The sequence below is a fragment of the Giraffa tippelskirchi genome, chromosome 7 (genome assembly GCF_054371585.1).
Source record: "Giraffa tippelskirchi isolate mGirTip1 chromosome 7, T2T-mGirTip1v1.2.pri, whole genome shotgun sequence".
Lineage (NCBI taxonomy): Eukaryota > Metazoa > Chordata > Mammalia > Artiodactyla > Giraffidae > Giraffa > Giraffa tippelskirchi.
The window spans coordinates 62,846,473-62,872,318 of NC_137281.1; positions in this window are offsets into that span (position 1 = coordinate 62,846,473).

The following is a 25,846-nucleotide window of genomic DNA, read 5'->3' on the forward strand; positions in this document are numbered from 1 at the left end:
CTATCCCTAAACCTAACCCTATCCCTATTTGTAACCCTAACCCTAACCCTAACCCTAACCTGACACCAGACACCCTATCCCTAACCCTAACCTGACAACCAAACCCTAACCCTAACCCTAACCCTAAGCCTAACTCGACACCTATCCCTAAACCGACACACTTATCCAAATCCTAATGCTAACGTGACACCCTAATCCTAACCCTAACCCTATCAAGACACCAGACACTCTATCGCTAAACTTAACCCGACAGGCATCCCTAACTCTAACCCTCACCCTAAGACTTACACGACACCCTAACCCTAACCCTTACCCTAACCATATCCCTAACCTTAACCCTAACCGAACACCAGACACTCTATCCCTAACAATAACCTGACACCCAAACCCTAACCCTAACCCTAACACGACACCAGACACCCTAACCATAACCCTAATCCTAACTCTAACTCTAACCCGGTATCCTAACCTTAACCCTAACCCTAAATGTAAGCCGAACCCAAACCCTATCCCTAACGCGATACCCTAACCCTAACACGACACCCTAACGCTAACCCAAGCCCTAACCCGACACCTTAACCCGACAGCCTAAACCTAACCCTGACCCTTACCTGACACCCTGACCTGACACCCAAACCCTAAGCTTAACCATAACCCTAACCCCACCGTAACCCAAACCCTAGCCGTAACCGTAACTTGACACCCTAACACTCACGTGACACCCTACCCCTAACCCGACACCATAACCTGACACCCTAAAGCTAACCCTAACCCGACACCAGTCAACCTAACCCTAATCCTAACTCGACACCCAAATCCTAACGCAGCCCTCACCCTAAGCCTTACCTGTCACGCTAACCTTAACACGACACGCTATCCCGACACCCTAACCCGAATCCCTAAGGGAGACACAAGCCCTATCCCACCACCCGAACCCTAACCCTAACTGTAACCCTAACCCTAGCCCTAAAACCAACCCTAACCCTATCCCTAACACTAACCCTTCCCTAACCCTAACCCTAACCCTAAACCTAACCCTAACCTAACCGTAACCCTTACCCTAACCCTATCCCGAACCCTAACCCTAACCCTAACCCTAAACCTAACGCTAAACCTAACCCTAACGCTAACCCTAAAACTATCCCGAACCCTAACCCTAACGCTAACCCTAAACCTAACGCTAACCCTAACCCTAACGCTAACCCTAAACCTGTCCCTAAACCTAACCCTAACTCAAACCCTAACCCTAATGCTAACCCGACACTCTAACCCTAACTCTAACCCTAATCCTAACTTAACCATAACCCTAACCCTAACCCTATCCCTAACCCTAACCCTAACCCGACACTCTAACCCTAACCCTAAAACTATCCCTACCCTAACCCTATCCCTAACCCTAACCCTAACCCTAACCCTAACCCTAACCCTAAAACAACACCTAAACACTAACCCTATCCCTAAACCTAACCCTAACCCTAACCCTAAACCTATCCCTATCCCTATCCCTAACCCTAACCCTAGCCCGACACCAGACACCGTAACCCTAACCCTAACCCTAGCCCGATATCCTAACACTAACCCTAACACTAAACCTAACACGACACCCTAACCCTAACCCTAACGTGACACCCTAACACTATATCTAACTGTAACACGACACTCTAACCCTAACCCAAGCCCTAACCTGACACCCTAACACCACACCCTAACCCTAACCCTAACCCTTACATGACACCCTAAACTGACACACTATTCCTAAACTTAACCCTAACCCTAACACTAACCCTAACCAGACACCCAAACCCTAACCCTAACCCTAAACCTAACCCTAAACCTAACCGTAACCCTAACCCTAGCCCTAACCGTAACTTGACACCCTAACACTCAATAGACACCCTAACCCTAACCTGACACCAGACACCCTATCCCTAACCCTAACAAAACACTCAAACCCTAACCCTAACCCTAAACCTAACGCTAAACCTATCCCTAACCCTAACACTAACGTGACACTCTAACCCTAACCCTAAATATAACCCTAAACCTATCCCTATCTTTAACCTAACCCTAACCTAAACCCTAACTCGACACCATAACCCTAAACCGACACCCTCAACGTAACCCTACCCCTAACGCAACACCATAACCCTAATCCTAACCTTCAACCTAAGCCTTACACGAAACCCTAACCCTAACCCGACACGCTAACCCGACACACTAACCCGACAAACTAACCCAACACCCTAACCCTAACCCTAACCCTAAATCTAACACGGCACCCTAACCCTAACCCTAAAACAAGCCCTAACCAGACACCCTAAACCTAACCCGACACTCTAACCCTAACCCTAACCCGACACACTAACCCTAACTCTACCCCGACACCAGACACACTAACAACAAATCTAACATGACACCCAAACCCTACACCGAACACTAACCCTAACCCTAAAACGACACCCAAGACTTAAATCTAACCCGACACCCTAAGCGTAACCCTAACCATAATCCGACACCCTAACCCTACCCCTAAGCCTAACCCAATATCCTAACAGTAACCCTAATGCTGACGATAACACGACATCATAACACGACACCCTAACCATAACAATAACGCGACAACCTAACCCTAACCGAACACTAACCCTAATCCTAACCCTAATCAAAACCCTATCCCTAACCCTAACCCTATCCCTATTTGTAACCCTAACCCTAACCTTAACCTGACACCAGACACCCTATCCCTAACCCTAACCTGACAACCAAACCCTAACACTAACCCTAACCCTAAGCCTAACTCGACACCTATCCCTAAACCGACACACTTATCCAAATCCTAATGCTAACGTGACACCCTAATCCTAACCCTAACCCTAACAAGACACCAGACACTCTATCACTAAACTTAACCCGACAGGCATCCCTAACTCTAACCCTCACCCTAAGACTTACACGACACCCTAACCCTAACCCTTACCCTAACCATATCCGTAACCTTAACCCTAACCGAACACCAGACACTCTATCCCTAACAATAACCTGACACCCAAACCCAAACCCTAACCCTAACACGACACCAGACACCCTAACATTAACCCTAACCCGACAGAGAAACCCGAAACCCTAACCCTCACCCTGAGCCTTACACGACACACTAACGCTAATCTGACATGCTAACCTGACACCCCGAAAACATAACCGACACCTAAACCCTAACCCCAACCCTTACCTGACACCCTAACCCTAACCCGACACGCTAACCGGACATCCTAACCCTAACCCAAGCTGTAACCCTCACCATAACCATAACCATAACCATGACCCTAACACTAACCGGACACCCTAACCCTAACACTGACCCCAACCCGACACCCTAATCTGACACCCTAACCCTAACCCGACACCCTAAGCCTAAGCCTAACCCAACACCCTAACAGTAACCCGACACCATACATAACACGACATGCTAATTCAACACCCTAACCCGACACCCTAACCCGACACGCTAAACCTAACACGACACCCTTACCCTAACCCTAACGTGACACCCTAAACCTAACCCTAACCCTAACACGACAACCTAACCCTAACCCAAACCCTAACCTGACACCCTATCCCTAACCGTAACCCTCACCCTAAAACAACACCCTAACACTAAACCGAAACCAGACACCCTAACCATAACCCTAACCCTAACTCTAACTCTAACCCGGTATCCTAACCTTAACCCTAACCCTAACTGTAAGCCTAACCCAAACCCTATCCCTAACGCGATACCCTAACCCTAACACGACACCCTAACGCTAACCCAAGCCCTAACCCGACACCTTAACCCGACAGCCTAAACCTAACCCTGACCCTTACCTGACACCCTGACCTGACACCCAAACCCTAAGCTTAACCCTAACCCTAAAACGACCCCCTAACACTAAACCGAAACCAGACACCCAAACCATAACCCTAACCCTAACTCTAACTCTAACCCGGTATCCTAACCTTAACCCTAACCCTAACTGTAAGCCTAACACAAACCCTATCCCTAATGCGATACCCTAACCCTAACACGACACCCTAACGCTAACCCAAGCCCTAACCCGACACCTTAACCCGACAGCCTAAACCTAACCCTGACCCTTACCTGACACCCTGACCTGACACCCAAACCCTAAGCTTAACCATAACCCTAACCCCACCGTAACCCAAACCCTAGCCGTAACCGTAACTTGACACCCTAACACTCACGCGACACCCTACCCCTAACCCGACACCATAACCTGACACCCTAAAGCTAACCCTAACCCGACACCAGTCAACCTAACCCTAATCCTAACTCGACACCCAAATCCTAACCCAGCCCTCACCCTAAGCCTTACCTGTCACCCTAACCTTAACACGACACGCTATCCCGACACCCTAACCCGAATCCCTAAGGCTGACACAAGCCCTATCCCACCACCCGAACCCTAACCCTAACTGTAACCCTAACCCTAGTCCTAAAACCAACCCTAACCCTATCCCTAACACTAACCCTTCCCTAACCCTAACCCTAACCCTAAACCTAACCCTAACATCACTGTAACCCTTACCCTAACCCTATCCCGAACCCTAACCCTAACCCTAACCCTAAACCTAACGCTAAACCTAACCCTAACGCTAACCCTAAAACTATCCCGAACCCTAACCCTAACCCTAAACCTAACGCTAACCCTAACCCTAACGCTAACCCTAAACCTGTCCCTAAACCTAACCCTAACTCAATACCTAACCCTAACGCTAACCCGACACTCTAACCCTAACCCTAACCCTAATCCTAACTTAACCATAACCCTAACCCTAACCCTATCCCTAACCCTAAACCTAATTCGACACTCTAACCCTAACCCTAACCCTAAAACTATCCCTACCCTAACCCTATCCCTAAACCTAACCCTAACCGTAATCCTAACTCTAACCCGACACTCAAACATTAAGCCTAAGCCTAAGCCTAAGCCTAACCCTAACCCTAACCCTAACCCTAACCCTAACGGTAACACCCTAAACCTAACACTAACCCTAACCCTAACCCTAACGCTATCCCTTTTCGAAACACTAACACTAACCCTAACCCTAACCCTAACACGACACAATAACCCTAAACCTAACCGAACATGATAAGCCTAACCGTAACCGTAACCCTAACCCTAACCCTAACCCAACACCCAAAACCTAACCCTAACACTTAAACGAAACCCTAACCCTAACCTGACAGCAGACGCCCTAACCCTAAAACTAACCCTAACCCTAACCCGAAACCAGACACCCTAACCCCTAACCCGACACCCAAACCCGACAAACTAACCCGACACCCTAACCCTAACCCAAGCCCTAAACCGACACCCTAACCGAAACCCCAAAACTAACCGTAACCCTATCTCTATCCGTAACACTAACCCTAACCCTTACCCTAACCCTAACGTGACACACTAACCCTAACCCTATCCAGACACCAGACACCGTAACCCTAACCCTATCCCAATTTGTAACACTAACCCTAAACTTAACCCTAACCCTAACACTAACCTTAACACTAACCGGACACCCTACCCCTAACCCTGGCCCTAATCCGACACCCTAATCTGACACCCTAACCCTAACCCCAACACGCCATGAGACACCCTAACCCTAAAACAACACCTAAACACTAACCCTATACCTAACCTTAACCCTAACCCTAAACCTAACCCTATCCCTAACCCTAACCCTAACCCTAACCCTAAACCTATCCCTATCCCTATCCCTAACCCTAACCCTAGCCCGACACCAGACACCGTAACCCTAACCCTAACCCTAGCCCGATATCCTAACACTAACCCTAACACTAAACCTAACACGACACCCTAACCCTAACCCTAACGTGACACTCTAACACTATATCTAACTGTAACACGACACTCTAACCCTAACCCAAGCCCTAACCCGACACCCTAACACCACACCCTAACCCTAACCCTAACCCTTACATGACACCCTAAACTGACACACTATTCCTAAACTTAACCCTAACCCTAACACTAACCCTAACCAGACACCCAAATCCTAACCCTAACCCTAAACATAACCCTAAACCTAACCGTAACCCTAACCCTAGCCCTAACCGTAACTTGACACCCTAACACTCAATAGACACCCTAACCCTAACCTGACACCAGACACCCTATCCCTAACCCTAACAAAACACTCAAACCCTAACCCTAACCCTAAACCTAACGCTAAACCTATCCCTAACCCTAACACTAACGTGACACTCTAACCCTAACCCTAAATATAACCCTAAACCTATCCCTATCTTTAACCTAACCCTAACCTAAACCCTAACTCGACACCATAACCCTAAACCGACACCCTCAACGTAACCCTACCCCTAACGCAACACCATAACCCTAATCCTAACCTTCAACCTAAGCCTTACACGAAACCCTAACCCTAACCCGACACGCTAACCCGACACACTAACCCGACAAACTAACCCAACACCCTAACCCTAACCCTAACCCTAAATCTAACACGGCACCCTAACCCTAACCCTAAAACAAGCCCTAACCAGACACCCTAAACCTAACCCGTCACTCTAACCCTAACCCTAACCGGACACAATAACCCTAACTCTACCCCGACACCAGACACACTAACAACAAATCTAACATGACACCCAAACCCTACACCGAACAGTAACCCTAACCCTAACCCTAAAACGATACCCAAGACTTAAATCTAACCCGACACCCTAAGCGTAACCCTAACCATAATCCGACACCCTAACCCTACCCCTCAGCCTAACCCAATATCCTAACAGTAACCCTAACGCTGACGATAACACGACATCATAACACGACACCCTAACCATAACAATAACGCGACAACCTAACCCTAACCGAACACTAACCCTAATCCTAACCCTAATCAAAACCCTATCCCTAACCCTAACCCTATCCCTATTTGTAACCCTAACCCTAACCCTAACCTGACACCAGACACCCTATCCCTAACCCTAACCTGACAACCAAACCCTAACACTAACCCTAACCCTAAGCCTAACTCGACACCTATCCCTAAACCGACACACTTATCCAAATCCTAATGCTAACGTGACACCCTAATCCTAACCCTAACCCTAACAAGACACCAGACACTCTATCGCTAAACTTAACCCGACAGACATCCCTAACTCTAACCCTCACCCTAAGACTTACACGACACCCTAACCCTAACCCTTACCCTAACCATATCCCTAACCTTAACCCTAACCGAACACCAGACACTCTATCCCTAACAATAACCTGGCACCCAAACCCTAACCCTAACCCTAACACGACACCAGACACCCTAACATTAACCCTAACCCGACAGAGAAACCCGAAACCCTAACCCTCACCCTGAGCCTTACACGACACACTAACGCTAATCTGACATGCTAACCTGACACCCCGAAAACATAACCGACACCTAAACCCTAACCCCAACCCTTAGCTGACTCCCTAACCCTAACCCGACACGCTAACCGGACATCCTAACCCTAACCCAAGCTGTAACCCTCACCATAACCATAACCATAACCATGACCCTAACACTAACCAGACACCCTAACCCTAACACTGACCCCAACCCGACACCCTAATCTGACACCCTAACCCTAACCCGACACCCTAAGCCTAAGCCTAACCCAACACCCTAACCGTAACCCGACACCATACATAACACGACATGCTAATTCAACACCCTAACCCGACACCCTAACCCGACACGCTAAACCTAACACGACACCCTTACCCTAACCCTAACGTGACACCCTAAACCTAACCCTAACCCTAACACGACAACCTAACCCTAACCCAGACCCTAACCTGACACCCTATCCCTAACCGTAACCCTAACCCTAAAACGACACCCTAACACTAAAGCGAAACCAGACACCCTAACCATAACCCTAACCCTAACTCTAACTCTAACCCGGTATCCTAACCTTAACCCTAACCCTAACTGTAAGCCTAACCCAAACCCTATCCCTAACGCGATACCCTAACCCTAACACGACACCCTAACGCTAACCCAAGCCCTAACCCGACACCTTAACCCGATAGCCTAAACCTAACCCTGACCCTTACCTGACACCCTGACCTGACACCCAAACCCTAAGCTTAACCATAACCCTAACCCCACCGTAACCCAAACCCTAGCCGTAACCGTAACTTGACAACCTAACACTCACGCGACACCCTACCCCTAACCCGACACCATAACCTGACACCCTAAAGCTAACCCTAACCCGACACCAGTCAACCTAACCCTAATCCTAACTCGACACCCAAATCCTAACCCAGCCCTCACCCTAAGCCTTACCTGTCACCCTAACCTTAACACGACACGCTATCCCGACACCCTAACCCGAATCCCTAAGGCTGACACAAGCCCTATCCCACCACCCGAACCCTAACCCTAACTGTAACCCTAACCCTAGCCCTAAAACCAACCCTAACCCTATCCCTAACACTAACCCTTCCCTAACCCTAACCCTAACCCTCAACCTAACCCTAACATCACTGTAACCCTTATCCTAACCCTATCCCGAACCCTAACCCTAACCCTAACCCTAAACCTAACGCTAAACCTAACCCTAACGCTAACCCTAAAACTATCCCGAACCCTAACGCTAACCCTAAACCTAACGCTAACCCTAACCCTAACGCTAACCCTAAACCTGTCCCTAAACGTAACCCTAACTCAAACCCTAACCCTAACGCTAACCCGACACTCTAACCCTAACCCTAACCCTAATCCTAACTTAACCATAACCCTAACCCTAACCCTATCCCTAACCCTAACCCTAACCCGACACTCTAACCCTAACCCTAACCCTAAAACTATCCCTACCCTAACCCTATCCCTAAACCTAACCCTAACCGTAATCCTAACGCTAACCCGACACTCAAATACTAAGCCTAAGCCTAAGCCTAAGCCTAAGCCTAAGCCTAACCCTAACCTAACCCTAACCCTAACCCTAACGGTAACACCCTAAACCTAACACTAACCCTAACCCTAACCCTAACGCTATCCCTTTTCGAAACACTAACACTAACCCTAACCCTAACCCTAACACGACACAATAACCCTAAACCTAACCCAACATGTTAAGCCTAACCGTAACCGTAACCCTAACCCTAACCCTAACCCTAACCCAACACCCAAAACCTAACCCTAACACTTACACGAAACCCTAACCCTAACCATAACCTGACAGCAGACGCCCTAACCCTAACCCTAACCCTAACCCTAACCCGAAACCAGACACCCTAACCCCTAACCCGACACCCAAACCCGACAAACTAACCCGACACCCTAACCCTAACCCAAGCCCTAAACCGACACCCTAACCGAAACCCCAAAACTAACCGTAACCCTATCTCTATCCGTAACACTAACCCTAACCCTTACCCTAACCCTAACGTGACACACTAACCCTAACCCTATCCAGACACCAGACACCATAACCCTAACCCTATCCCAATTTGTAACACTAACCCTAAACTTAACCCTAACCCTAACACTAACCTTAACACTAACCGGACACCCTACCCCTAACCCTGGCCCTAATCCGACACCCTAATCTGACACCCTAACCCTAACCACAACACGCCATGAGACACCCTAACCCTAAAACAACACTAACCCTATACCTAACCTTAACCCTAACCCTAAACCTAACCCTATCCCTAACCCTAACACTAACCCTAACCCTAAACCTATCCCTATCCCTATCCCTAACCCTAACCCTATCCCGACACCAGACACCGTAACCCTAATCCTAACCCTAGCCCGATATCCTAACACTAACCCTAACAGTAAACCTAACACGGCACCCTAACCCTAACCCTAAAACAAGCCCTAACCAGACACCCTAAACCTAACCCCACACTCTAACCCTAAGCCTAACCCGACACACTAACCCTAACTCTACCCCGACACCAGACACACCTACAACAAAACTAACATGACACCCAAACCCTACACCGAACACTAACCCTAACCCTAAAACGACACACAAGACTTAAACTCAACCCGACACCCTAAGCGTAACCCTAACCATAATCGAACACCCTAACCCTACCCCTAAGCCTAACTCAATATCCTAACAGTAACCCTAACGCTAACGATAACACGACATCATAACACGACACCCTAACCATAACAATAACGCGACAACCTAACCCTAACCGAACACTAACCCTAATCCTAACCCTAATCAAAACCCTATCCCTAACCCTAGCCCTATCCCTATTTGTAACCCTAACCCTAACCCTAACCCAAACCCTAACCCAAAACCAGACACGCTAACCCCTAACCCGACACCCAAACCCGACAAACTAACCCGACACCCTAACCCTAACCCTAACCCTAACCCTATCCCTATCCCTAACCCTAACCCTAACCCTAACCCTAAACCTATCCCTATCCCTATCCCTAACCCTAACCCTAGCCCGACACCAGACACCGTAACCCTAACCCTAACCCTAGCCCGATATCCTAACACTAACCCTAACACTAAACCTAACACGACATCCTAACCCTAACCCTAACGTGACACCCTAACACTATATCTAACTGTAACACGACACTCTAACCCTAACCCAAGCCCTAACCCGACACCCTAACACCACACCCTAACCCTAACCCTAACCCTTACATGACACCCTAAACTGACACACTATTCCTAAACTTAACCCTAACCCTAACACTAACCCTAACCAGACACCCAAACCCTAACCCTAACCCTAAACCTAACCCTAAACCTAACCGTAACCCTAACCCTAGCCCTAACCGTAACTTGACACCCTAACACTCAATAGACACCCTAACCCTAACCTGACACCAGACACCCTATCCCTAACCCTAACAAAACACTCAAACCCTAACCCTAACCCTAAACCTAACGCTAAACCTATCCCTAACCCTAACACTAACGTGACACTCTAACCCTAACCCTAAATATAACCCTAAACCTATCCCTATCTTTAACCTAACCCTAACCTAAACCCTAACTCGACACCATAACCCTAAACCGACACCCTCAACGTAACCCTACCCCTAACGCAACACCATAACCCTAAACCTAACCTTCAACCTAAGCCTTACACGAAACCCTAACCCTAACCCGACACGCTAACCCGACACACTAACCCGACAAACTAACCCAACACCCTAACCCTAACCCTAACCCTAAATCTAACACGGCACCCTAACCCTAACCCTAAAACAAGCCCTAACCAGACACCCTAAACCTAACCCGACACTCTAACCCTAACCCTAACCCTAACCCGACACACTAACCCTAACTCTACCCCGACACCAGACACACTAACAACAAATCTAACATGACACCCAAACCCTACACCGAACACTAACCCTAACCCTAAAACGACACCCAAGACTTAAATCTAACCCGACACCCTCAGCGTAACCCTAACCATAATCCGACACCCTAACCCTACCCCTAAGCCTAACCCAATATCCTAACAGTAACCCTAATGCTGACGATAACACGACATCATAACACGACACCCTAACCATAACAATAACGCGACAACCTAACCCTAACCGAACACTAACCCTAATCCTAACCCTAATCAAAACCCTATCCCTAACCCTAACCCTATCCCTATTTGTAACCCTAACCCTAACCCTAACCTGACACCAGACACCCTATCCCTAACCCTAACCTGACAACCAAACCCTAACACTAACCCTAACCCTAAGCCTAACTCGACACCTATCCCTAAACCGACACACTTATCCAAATCCTAATGCTAACGTGACACCCTAATCCTAACCCTAACCCTAACAAGACACCAGACACTCTATCACTAAACTTAACCCGACAGGCATCCCTAACTCTAACCCTCACCCTAAGACTTACACGACACCCTAACCCTAACCCTTACCCTAACCATATCCCTAACCTTAACCCTAACCGAACACCAGACACTCTATCCCTAACAATAACCTGACACCCAAACCCAAACCCTAACCCTAACACGACACCAGACACCCTAACATTAACCCTAACCCGACAGAGAAACCCGAAACCCTAACCCTCACCCTGAGCCTTACACGACACACTAACGCTAATCTGACATGCTAACCTGACACCCCGAAAATATAACCGACACCTAAACCCTAACCCCAACCCTTACCTGACACCCTAACCCTAACCCGACACGCTAACCGGACATCCTAACCCTAACCCAAGCTGTAACCCTCACCATAACCATAACCATAACCATGACCCTAACACTAACCAGACACCCTAACCCTAACACTGACCCCAACCCAACACCCTAATCTGACACCCTAACCCTAACCCGACACCCTAAGCCTAAGCCTAACCCAACACCCTAACAGTAACCCGACACCATACATAACACGACATGCTAATTCAACACCCTAACCCGACACCCTAACCCGACACGCTAAACCTAACACGACACCCTTACCCTAACCCTAACGTGACACCCTAAACCTAACCCTAACCCTAACACGACAACCTAACCCTAACCCAAACCCTAACCTGACACCCTATCCCTAACCGTAACCCTCACCCTAAAACAACACCCTAACACTAAACCGAAACCAGACACCCTAACCATAACCCTAACCCTAACTCTAACTCTAACCCGGTATCCTAACCTTAACCCTAACACTAACTGTAAGCCTAACCCAAACCCTATCCCTAACGCGATACCCTAACCCGAACACGACACCCTAACGCTAACCCAAGCCCTAACCCGACACCTTAACCCGACAGCCTAAACCTAACCCTGACCCTTACCTGACACCCTGACCTGACACCCAAACCCTAAGCTTAACCCTAACCCTAAAACGACACCCTAACACTAAACCGAAACCAGACACCCAAACCATAACCCTAACCCTAACTCTAACTGTAACCCGGTATCCTAACCTCAACCCTAACCCTAACTGTAAGCCTAACCCAAACCCTATCCCTAATGCGATACCCTAACCCTAACACGACACCCTAACGCTAACCCAAGCCCTAACCCGACACCTTAACCCGACAGCCTAAACCTAACCCTGACCCTTACCTGACACCCTGACCTGACACCCAAACCCTAAGCTTAACCATAACCCTAACCCCACCGTAACCCAAACCCTAGCCGTAACCGTAACTTGACACCCTAACACTCACGCGACACCCTACCCCTAACCCGACACCATAACCTGACACCCTAAAGCTAACCCTAACCCGACACCAGTCAACCTAACCCTAATCCTAACTCGACACCCAAATCCTAACCCAGCCCTCACCCTAAGCCTTACCTGTCACCCTAACCTTAGCACGACACGCTATCCCGACACCCTAACCCGAATCCCTAAGGCTGACACAAGCCCTATCCCACCACCCGAACCCTAACCCTAACTGTAACCCTAACCCTAGTCCTAAAACCAACCCTAACCCTATCCCTAACACTAACCCTTCCCTAACCCTAACCCTAACCCTAAACCTAACCCTAACATCACTGTAACCCTTACCCTAACCCTATCCCGAACCCTAACCCTAACCCTAACCCTAAACCTAACGCTAAACCTAACCCTAACGCTAACCCTAAAACTATCCCGAACCCTAACCCTAACCCTAAACCTAACGCTAACCCTAACCCTAACGCTAACCCTAAACCTGTCCCTAAACCTAACCCTAACTCAATACCTAACCCTAACGCTAACCCGACACTCTAACCCTAACCCTAACCCTAATCCTAACTTAACCATAACCCTAACCCTAACCCTATCCCTAACCCTAAACCTAATTCGACACTCTAACCCTAACCCTAACCCTAAAACTATCCCTACCCTAACCCTATCCCTAAACCTAACCCTAACCGTAATCCTAACACTAACCCGACACTCAAACATTAAGCCTAAGCCTAAGCCTAAGCCTAAGCCTAAGCCTAAGCCTAACCCTAACCCTAACCCTAACGGTAACACCCTAAACCTAACACTAACCCTAACCCTAACCCTAACGCTATCCCTTTCCGAAACACTAACACTAACCCTAACCCTAACCCTAACACGACACAATAACCCTAAACCTAACCGAACATGATAAGCCTAACCGTAACCGTAACCCTAACCCTAACCCTAACCCAACACCCAAAACCTAACCCTAACACTTAAACGAAACCCTAACCCTAACCTGACAGCAGACGCCCTAACCCTAAAACTAACCCTAACCCTAACCCGAAACCAGACACCCTAACCCCTAACCCGACACCCAAACCCGACAAACTAACCCGACACCCTAACCCTAACCCAAGCCCTAAACCGACACCCTAACCGAAACCCCAAAACTAACCGTAACCCTATCTCTATCCGTAACACTAACCCTAACCCTTACCCTAACCCTAACGTGACACACTAACCCTAACCCTATCCAGACACCAGACACCGTAACCCTAACCCTATCCCAATTTGTAACACTAACCCTAAACTTAACCCTAACCCTAACACTAACCTTAACACTAACCGGACACCCTACCCCTAACCCTGGCCCTAATCCGACACCCTAATCTGACACCCTAACCCTAACCCCAACACGCCATGAGACACCCTAACCCTAAAACAACACCTAAACACTAACCCTATACCTAACCTTAACCCTAACCCTAAACCTAACCCTATCCCTAACCCTAACCCTAACCCTAACCCTAAACCTATCCGTATCCCTATCCCTAACCCTAACCCTATCCCGACACCAGACACCGTAACCCTAATCCTAACCCTAGCCCGATATCCTAACACTAACCCTAACACTAAACCTAAGACGACACCCTAACCCTAATCCTAACGTGACACCCTAACACTATATCAAACTGTAACACGACACTCTAACCCTAACCCAAGCCCTAACCCGACACCCTAACACCACACCCTAACCCTAACCCTAACCCTTACATGACACCCTAAACTGACACACTATTCCTAAACTTAACCCTAACCCTAACACTAACCCTAACCAGACACCCAAACCCTAACCCTAACCCTAAACCTAACCCTAAACCTAACCGTAACCCTAACCCTAGCCCTAACCGTAACTTGACACCCTAACACTCAATAGACACCCTAACCCTAACCTGACACCAGACACCCTATCCCTAACTTTAACAAAACACTCAAACCCTAACCCTAACCCTAAACCTAACGCTAAACCTATCCCTAACCCTAACACTAACGTGACACTCTAACCCTAACCCTAAATATAACCCTAAACCTATCCCTATCTTTAACCTAACCCTAACCTAAACCCTAACTCGACACCATAACCCTAAACCGACACCCTCAACGTAACCCTACCCCTAACGCAACACCATAACCCTAATCCTAACCTTCAACCTAAGCCTTACACGAAATCCTAACCCTAACCCGACACGCTAACCCGACACACTAACCCGACAAACTAACCCAACACCCTAACCCTAACCCTAACCCTAAATCTAACACGGCACCCTAACCCTAACCCTAAACCAAGCCCTAACCAGACACCCTAAACCTAACCCGACACTCTAACCCTAACCCTAACCCGACACACTAACCCTAACTCTACCCCGACACCAGACACACTAACAACAAATCTAACATGACACCCAAACCCTACACCGAACACTAACCCTAACCCTAAAACGACACCCAAGACTTAAATCTAACCCGACACCCTCAGCGTAACCCTAACCATAATCCGACACCCTAACCCTACCCCTAAGCCTAACCCAATATCCTAACAGTAACCCTAACGCTAACGCTAACACGACATCATAACACGACACCCTAACCATAACAATAACGCGACAACCTAACCCTAACCGAACACTAACCCTAATCCTAACCCTAATCAAAACCCTATCCCTAAACCTAACCCTATCCCTATTTGTAACCCTAACCCTAACCCTAACCCTAACCTGACACCAGACACCCTATCCCTAACCCTAACCTGACAACCAAACCCTAACCCTAACCCTAAGCCTAACTCGACACCTATCCCTAAACCGACACACTTATCCAAATCCTAATGCTAACGTGACACCCTAATCCTAACCCTAACCCTAACAAGACACCAGACACTCTATCGCTAAACTTAACCCGACAGGCATCCCTAACTCTAACCCTCACCCTAAGACTTACACGACACCCTAACCCTAACCCTTACCCTAACCATATCCCTAACTTTAACCCTAACCGAACACCAGACACTCTATCCCTAACAATAACCTGACACCCAAACCCTAACCCTAACCCTAACGCGACACCAGACACCCTAACATTAACCCTAACCCGACAGAGAAACCCGAAACCCTAACCCTCACCCTGAGCCTTACACGACACACTAACGCTAATCTGACATGCTAACCTGACACCCCGAAAATAAACCGACACCTAAACCCTAACCCCAACCCTTACCTGACACCCTAACCATAACCCGACACGCTAACCGGACATCCAAACCCTAACCCAAGCTGTAACCCTCACCATAACCATAACCATAACCATGACCCTAACACTAACCAGACACCCTAACCCTAACACTGACCCCAACCCGACACCCTAATCTGACACCCTAACCCTAACCCGACACCCTAAGCCTAAGCCTAACCCAATACCCTAACGGTAACCCGACACCATACATAACACGACATGCTAATTCAACACCCTAACCCGACACCCTAACCCGACACGCTAAACCTAACATGACACCCTTACCCTAACCCTAACGTGACACCCTAAACCTAACCCTAACCCTAACACGACAACCTAACCCTAACCCAAACCCTAACCTGACACCCTATCCCTAACCGTAACCCTAACCCTAAAACGACACCCTAACACTAAACCGAAACCAGACACCCTAACCATAACCCTAACCCTAACTCTAACTCTAACCCGGTATCCTAACCTTAACCCTAACCCTAACTGTAAGCCTAACCCAAACCCTATCCCTAACGCGATACCCTAACCCTAACATGACACCCTAACGCTAACCCAAGCCCTAACCCGACACCTTAACCCGACAGCCTAAACCTAACCGTGACCCTTACCTGACACCCTGACCTGACACCCAAACCCTAAGCTTAACCCTAACCCTAAAACGACACCCTAACACTAAACCGAAACCAGACACCCTAACCATAACCCTAACCCTAACTCTAACTCTAACCCGGTATCCTAACCTTAACCCTAACCCTAAATGTAAGCCTAACCCAAACCCTATCCCTAACGCGATACCCTAACCCTAACACGACACCCTAACGCTAACCCAAGCCCTAACCCGACACCTTAACCCGACAGCCTAAACCTAACCCTGACCCTTACCTGACACCCTGACCTGACACCCAAACCCTAAGCTTAACCATAAACCTAACCCCACCGTAACCCAAACCCTAGCCGTAACCGTAACTTGACACCCTAACACTCACGTGACACCCTACCCCTAACCCGACACCATAACCTGACACCCTAAAGCTAACCCTAACCCGACACCAGTCAACCTAACCCTAATCCTAACTCGACACCCAAATCCTAACCCAGCCCTCACCCTAAGCCTTACCTGTCACCCTAACCTTAACACGACACGCTATCCCGACACCCTAACCCGAATCCCTAAGGCTGACACAAGCCCTATCCCACCACCCGAACCCTAACCCTAACTGTAACCCTAACCCTAGCCCTAAAACCAACCCTAACCCTATCCCTAACACTAACCCTTCCCTAACCCTAACCCTAACCCTAAACCTAACCCTAACCTAACCGTAACCCTTACCCTAACCCTATCCCGAACCCTAACCCTAACCCTAACCCTATACCTAACGCTAAACCTAAACCTAACGCTAACCCTAAAACTATCCCGAACCCTAACCCTAACGCTAACCCTAAACCTAACGCTAACCCTAACCCTAATGCTAACCCTAAACCTGTCCCTAAACCTAACCCTAACTCAAACCCTAACCCTAATGCTAACCCGACACTCTAACCCTAACCCTAACCCTAATCCTAACTTAACCATAACCCTAACCCTAACCCTATCCCTAACCCTAACCCTAACCCGACACTCTAACCCTAACCCTAACCCTAAAACTATCCCTACCCTAACCCTATCCCTAAACCTAACCCTAACCGTAATCCTAACGCTAACCCGACACTCAAATACTAAGCCTAAGCCTAAGCCTAAGCCTAAGCCTAACCCTAACCTAACCCTAACCCTAACCCTAACGGTAACACCCTAAACCTAACACTAACCCTAACCCTAACCCTAACGCTATCCCTTTTCGAAACACTAACACTAACCCTAACCCTAACCCTAACACGACACAATAACCCTAAACCTAACCCAACATGTTAAGCCTAACCGTAACCGTAACCCTAACCCTAACCCAACACCCAAAACCTAACCCTAACACTTACCCGAAACCCTAACCCTAACCTGACAGCAGACGCCTAACCCTAACCCTAACCCTAACCCTAACCCGAAACCAGACACCCTAACCCCTAACCCGACACCCAAACCCAACAAACTAACCCGACACCCTAACCCTAACCCAAGCCTTAAACCGACACCCTAACCGAAACCCCAAAACTAACCGTAACCCTATCTCTATCCGTAACACTAACCCTAACCCTTACCCTAACCCTAACGTGACACACTAACCCTAACCCTATCCAGACACCGTAACCCTAACCCTAACCCTATCCCAATTTGTAACACTAACCCTAAACTTAACCCTAACCCTAACACTAACCTTAACACTAACCGGACACCCTACCCCTAACCCTGGCCCTAATCCGACACCCTAATCTGACACCCTAACCCTAACCCCAACACGCCATGAGACACCCTAACCCTAAAACAACACCTAAACACTAACCCTATACCTAACCTTAACCCTAACCCTAAACCTAACCCTATCCCTAACCCTAACCCTAACCCTAACCCTAAACCTATCCGTATCCCTATCCCTAACCCTAACCCTATCCCGACACCAGACACCGTAACCCTAATCCTAACCCTAGCCCGATATCCTAACACTAACCCTAACACTAAACCTAAGACGACACCCTAACCCTAATCCTAACGTGACACCCTAACACTATATCAAACTGTAACACGACACTCTAACCCTAACCCAAGCCCTAACCCGACACCCTAACACCACACCCTAACCCTAACCCTAACCCTTACATGACACCCTAAACTGACACACTATTCCTAAACTTAACCCTAACCCTAACACTAACCCTAACCAGACACCCAAACCCTAACCCTAACCCTAAACCTAACCCTAAACCTAACCGTAACCCTAACCCTAGCCCTAACCGTAACTTGACACCCTAACACTCAATAGACACCCTAACCCTAACCTGACACCAGACACCCTATCCCTAACTTTAACAAAACACTCAAACCCTAACCCTAACCCTAAACCTAACGCTAAACCTATCCCTAACCCTAACACTAACGTGACACTCTAACCCTAACCCTAAATATAACCCTAAACCTATCCCTATCTTTAACCTAACCCTAACCTAAACCCTAACTCGACACCATAACCCTAAACCGACACCCTCAACGTAACCCTACCCCTAACGCAACACCATAACCCTAATCCTAACCTTCAACCTAAGCCTTACACGAAACCCTAACCCTAACCCGACACGCTAACCCGACACACTAACCCGACAAACTAACCCAACACCCTAACCCTAACCCTAACCCTAAATCTAACACGGCACCCTAACCCTAACCCTAAACCAAGCCCTAACCAGACACCCTAAACCTAACCCGACACTCTAACCCTAACCCTAACCCGACACACTAACCCTAACTCTACCCCGACACCAGACACACTAACAACAAATCTAACATGACACCCAAACCCTACACCGAACACTAACCCTAACCCTAAAACGACACCCAAGACTTAAATCTAACCCGACACCCTCAGCGTAACCCTAACCATAATCCGACACCCTAACCCTACCCCTCAGCCTAACCCAATATCCTAACAGTAACCCTAACGCTAACGCTAACACGACATCATAACACGACACCCTAACCATAACAATAACGCGACAACCTAACCCTAACCGAACACTAACCCTAATCCTAACCCTAATCAAAACCCTATCCCTAAACCTAACCCTATCCCTATTTGTAACCCTAACCCTAACCCTAACCCTAACCTGACACCAGACACCCTATCCCTAACCCTAACCTGACAACCAAACCCTAACCCTAACCCTAAGCCTAACTCGACACCTATCCCTAAACCGACACACTTATCCAAATCCTAATGCTAACGTGACACCCTAATCCTAACCCTAACCCTAACAAGACACCAGACACTCTATCGCTAAACTTAACCCGACAGGCATCCCTAACTCTAACCCTCACCCTAAGACTTACACGACACCCTAACCCTAACCCTTACCCTAACCATATCCCTAACTTTAACCCTAACCGAACACCAGACACTCTATCCCTAACAATAACCTGACACCCAAACCCTAACCCTAACCCTAACGCGACACCAGACACCCTAACATTAACCCTAACCCGACAGAGAAACCCGAAACCCTAACCCTCACCCTGAGCCTTACACGACACACTAACGCTAATCTGACATGCTAACCTGACACCCCGAAAATAAACCGACACCTAAACCCTAACCCCAACCCTTACCTGACACCCTAACCATAACCCGACACGCTAACCGGACATCCAAACCCTAACCCAAGCTGTAACCCTCACCATAACCATAACCATAACCATGACCCTAACACTAACCAGACACCCTAACCCTAACACTGACCCCAACCCGACACCCTAATCTGACACCCTAACCCTAACCCGACACCCTAAGCCTAAGCCTAACCCAACACCCTAACGGTAACCCGACACCATACATAACACGACATGCTAATTCAACACCCTAACCCGACACCCTAACCCGACACGCTAAACCTAACACGACACCCTTACCCTAACCCTAACGTGACACCCTAAACCTAACCCTAACCCTAACACGACAACCTAACCCTAACCCAAACCCTAACCTGACACCCTATCCCTAACCGTAACCCTAACCCTAAAACGACACCCTAACACTAAACCGAAACCAGACACCCTAACCATAACCCTAACCCTAACTCTAACTCTAACCCGGTATCCTAACCTTAACCCTAACCCTAACTGTAAGCCTAACCCAAACCCTATCCCTAACGCGATACCCTAACCCTAACATGACACCCTAACGCTAACCCAAGCCCTAACCCGACACCTTAACCCGACAGCCTAAACCTAACCGTGACCCTTACCTGACACCCTGACCTGACACCCAAACCCTAAGCTTAACCCTAACCCTAAAACGACACCCTAACACTAAACCGAAACCAGACACCCTAACCATAACCCTAACCCTAACTCTAACTCTAACCCGGTATCCTAACCTTAACCCTAACCCTAAATGTAAGCCTAACCCAAACCCTATCCCTAACGCGATACCCTAACCCTAACACGACACCCTAACGCTAACCCAAGCCCTAACCCGACACCTTAACCCGACAGCCTAAACCTAACCCTGACCCTTACCTGACACCCTGACCTGACACCCAAACCCTAAGCTTAACCATAAACCTAACCCCACCGTAACCCAAACCCTAGCCGTAACCGTAACTTGACACCCTAACACTCACGTGACACCCTACCCCTAACCCGACACCATAACCTGACACCCTAAAGCTAACCCTAACCCGACACCAGTCAACCTAACCCTAATCCTAACTCGACACCCAAATCCTAACCCAGCCCTCACCCTAAGCCTTACCTGTCACCCTAACCTTAACACGACACACTATCCCGACACCCTAACCCGAATCCCTAAGGCTGACACAAGCCCTATCCCACCACCCGAACCCTAACCCTAACTGTAACCCTAACCCTAGCCCTAAAACCAACCCTAACCCTATCCCTAACACTAACCCTTCCCTAACCCTAACCCTAACCCTAAACCTAACCCTAACCTAACCGTAACCCTTACCCTAACCCTATCCCGAACCCTAACCCTAACCCTAACCCTATACCTAACGCTAAACCTAAACCTAACGCTAACCCTAAAACTATCCCGAACCCTAACCCTAACGCTAACCCTAAACCTAACGCTAACCCTAACCCTAATGCTAACCCTAAACCTGTCCCTAAACCTAACCCTAACTCAAACCCTAACCCTAATGCTAACCCGACACTCTAACCCTAACCCTAACCCTAATCCTAACTTAACCATAACCCTAACCCTAACCCTATCCCTAACCCTAACCCTAACCCGACACTCTAACCCTAACCCTAACCCTAAAACTATCCCTACCCTAACCCTATCCCTAAACCTAACCCTAACCGTAATCCTAACGCTAACCCGACACTCAAATACTAAGCCTAAGCCTAAGCCTAAGCCTAAGCCTAACCCTAACCTAACCCTAACCCTAACCCTAACGGTAACACCCTAAACCTAACACTAACCCTAACCCTAACCCTAACGCTATCCCTTTTCGAAACACTAACACTAACCCTAACCCTAACCCTAACACGACACAATAACCCTAAACCTAACCCAACATGTTAAGCCTAACCGTAACCGTAACCCTAACCCTAACCCAACACCCAAAACCTAACCCTAACACTTACCCGAAACCCTAACCCTAACCTGACAGCAGACGCCTAACCCTAACCCTAACCCTAACCCTAACCCGAAACCAGACACCCTAACCCCTAACCCGACACCCAAACCCAACAAACTAACCCGACACCCTAACCCTAACCCAAGCCTTAAACCGACACCCTTACCGAAACCCCAAAACTAACCGTAACCCTATCTCTATCCGTAACACTAACCCTAACCCTTACCCTAACCCTAACGTGACACACTAACCCTAACCCTATCCAGACACCGTAACCCTAACCCTAACCCTATCCCAATTTGTAACACTAACCCTAAACTTAACCCTAACCCTAACACTAACCTTAACACTAACCGGACACCCTACCCCTAACCCTGGCCCTAATCCGACACCCTAATCTGACACCCTAACCCTAACCCCAACACGCCATGAGACACCCTAACCCTAAAACAACACCTAAACACTAACCCTATACCTAACCTTAACCCTAACCCTAAACCTAACCCTATCCCTAACCCTAACCCTAACCCTAACCCTAAACCTATCCGTATCCCTATCCCTAACCCTAACCCTATCCCGACACCAGACACCGTAACCCTAATCCTAACCCTAGCCCGATATCCTAACACTAACCCTAACACTAAACCTAAGACGACACCCTAACCCTAATCCTAACGTGACACCCTAACACTATATCAAACTGTAACACGACACTCTAACCCTAACCCAAGCCCTAACCCGACACCCTAACACCACACCCTAACCCTAACCCTAACCCTTACATGACACCCTAAACTGACACACTATTCCTAAACTTAACCCTAACCCTAACACTAACCCTAACCAGACACCCAAACCCTAACCCTAACCCTAAACCTAACCCTAAACCTAACCGTAACCCTAACCCTAGCCCTAACCGTAACTTGACACCCTAACACTCAATAGACACCCTAACCCTAACCTGACACCAGACACCCTATCCCTAACTTTAACAAAACACTCAAACCCTAACCCTAACCCTAAACCTAACGCTAAACCTATCCCTAACCCTAACACTAACGTGACACTCTAACCCTAACCCTAAATATAACCCTAAACCTATCCCTATCTTTAACCTAACCCTAACCTAAACCCTAACTCGACACCATAACCCTAAACCGACACCCTCAACGTAACCCTACCCCTAACGCAACACCATAACCCTAATCCTAACCTTCAACCTAAGCCTTACACGAAACCCTAACCCTAACCCGACACGCTAACCCGACACACTAACCCGACAAACTAACCCAACACCCTAACCCTAACCCTAACCCTAAATCTAACACGGCACCCTAACCCTAACCCTAAACCAAGCCCTAACCAGACACCCTAAACCTAACCCGACACTCTAACCCTAACCCTAACCCGACACACTAACCCTAACTCTACCCCGACACCAGACACACTAACAACAAATCTAACATGACACCCAAACCCTACACCGAACACTAACCCTAACCCTAAAACGACACCCAAGACTTAAATCTAACCCGACACCCTCAGCGTAACCCTAACCATAATCCGACACCCTAACCCTACCCCTCAGCCTAACCCAATATCCTAACAGTAACCCTAACGCTAACGCTAACACGACATCATAACACGACACCCTAACCATAACAATAACGCGACAACCTAACCCTAACCGAACACTAACCCTAATCCTAACCCTAATCAAAACCCTATCCCTAACCCTAACCCTATCCCTATTTGTAACCCTAACCCTAACCCTAACCCTAACCTGACACCAGACACCCTATCCCTAACCCTAACCTGACAACCAAACCCTAACCCTAACCCTAAGCCTAACTCGACACCTATCCCTAAACCGACACACTTATCCAAATCCTAATGCTAACGTGACACCCTAATCCTAACCCTAACCCTAACAAGACACCAGACACTCTATCGCTAAACTTAACCCGACAGGCATCCCTAACTCTAACCCTCACCCTAAGACTTACACGACACCCTAACCCTAACCCTTACCCTAACCATATCCCTAACTTTAACCCTAACCGAACACCAGACACTCTATCCCTAACAATAACCTGACACCCAAACCCTAACCCTAACCCTAACGCGACACCAGACACCCTAACATTAACCCTAACCCGACAGAGAAACCCGAAACCCTAACCCTCACCCTGAGCCTTACACGACACACTAACGCTAATCTGACATGCTAACCTGACACCCCGAAAATAAACCGACACCTAAACCCTAACCCCAACCCTTAACTGACACCCTAACCATAACCCGACACGCTAACCGGACATCCAAACCCTAACCCAAGCTGTAACCCTCACCATAACCATAACCATAACCATGACCCTAACACTAACCAGACACCCTAACCCTAACACTGACCCCAACCCGACACCCTAATCTGACACCCTAACCCTAACCCGACACCCTAAGCCTAAGCCTAACCCAACACCCTAACGGTAACCCGACACCATACATAACACGACATGCTAATTCAACACCCTAACCCGACACCCTAACCCGACACGCTAAACCTAACACGACACCCTTACCCTAACCCTAACGTGACACCCTAAACCTAACCCTAACCCTAACACGACAACCTAACCCTAACCCAAACCCTAACCTGACACCCTATCCCTAACCGTAACCCTAACCCTAAAACGACACCCTAACACTAAACCGAAACCAGACACCCTAACCATAACCCTAACCCTAACTCTAACTCTAACCCGGTATCCTAACCTTAACCCTAACCCTAACTGTAAGCCTAACCCAAACCCTATCCCTAACGCGATACCCTAACCCTAACATGACACCCTAACGCTAACCCAAGCCCTAACCCGACACCTTAACCCGACAGCCTAAACCTAACCGTGACCCTTACCTGACACCCTGACCTGACACCCAAACCCTAAGCTTAACCCTAACCCTAAAACGACACCCTAACACTAAACCGAAACCAGACACCCTAACCATAACCCTAACCCTAACTCTAACTCTAACCCGGTATCCTAACCTTAACCCTAACCCTAAATGTAAGCCTAACCCA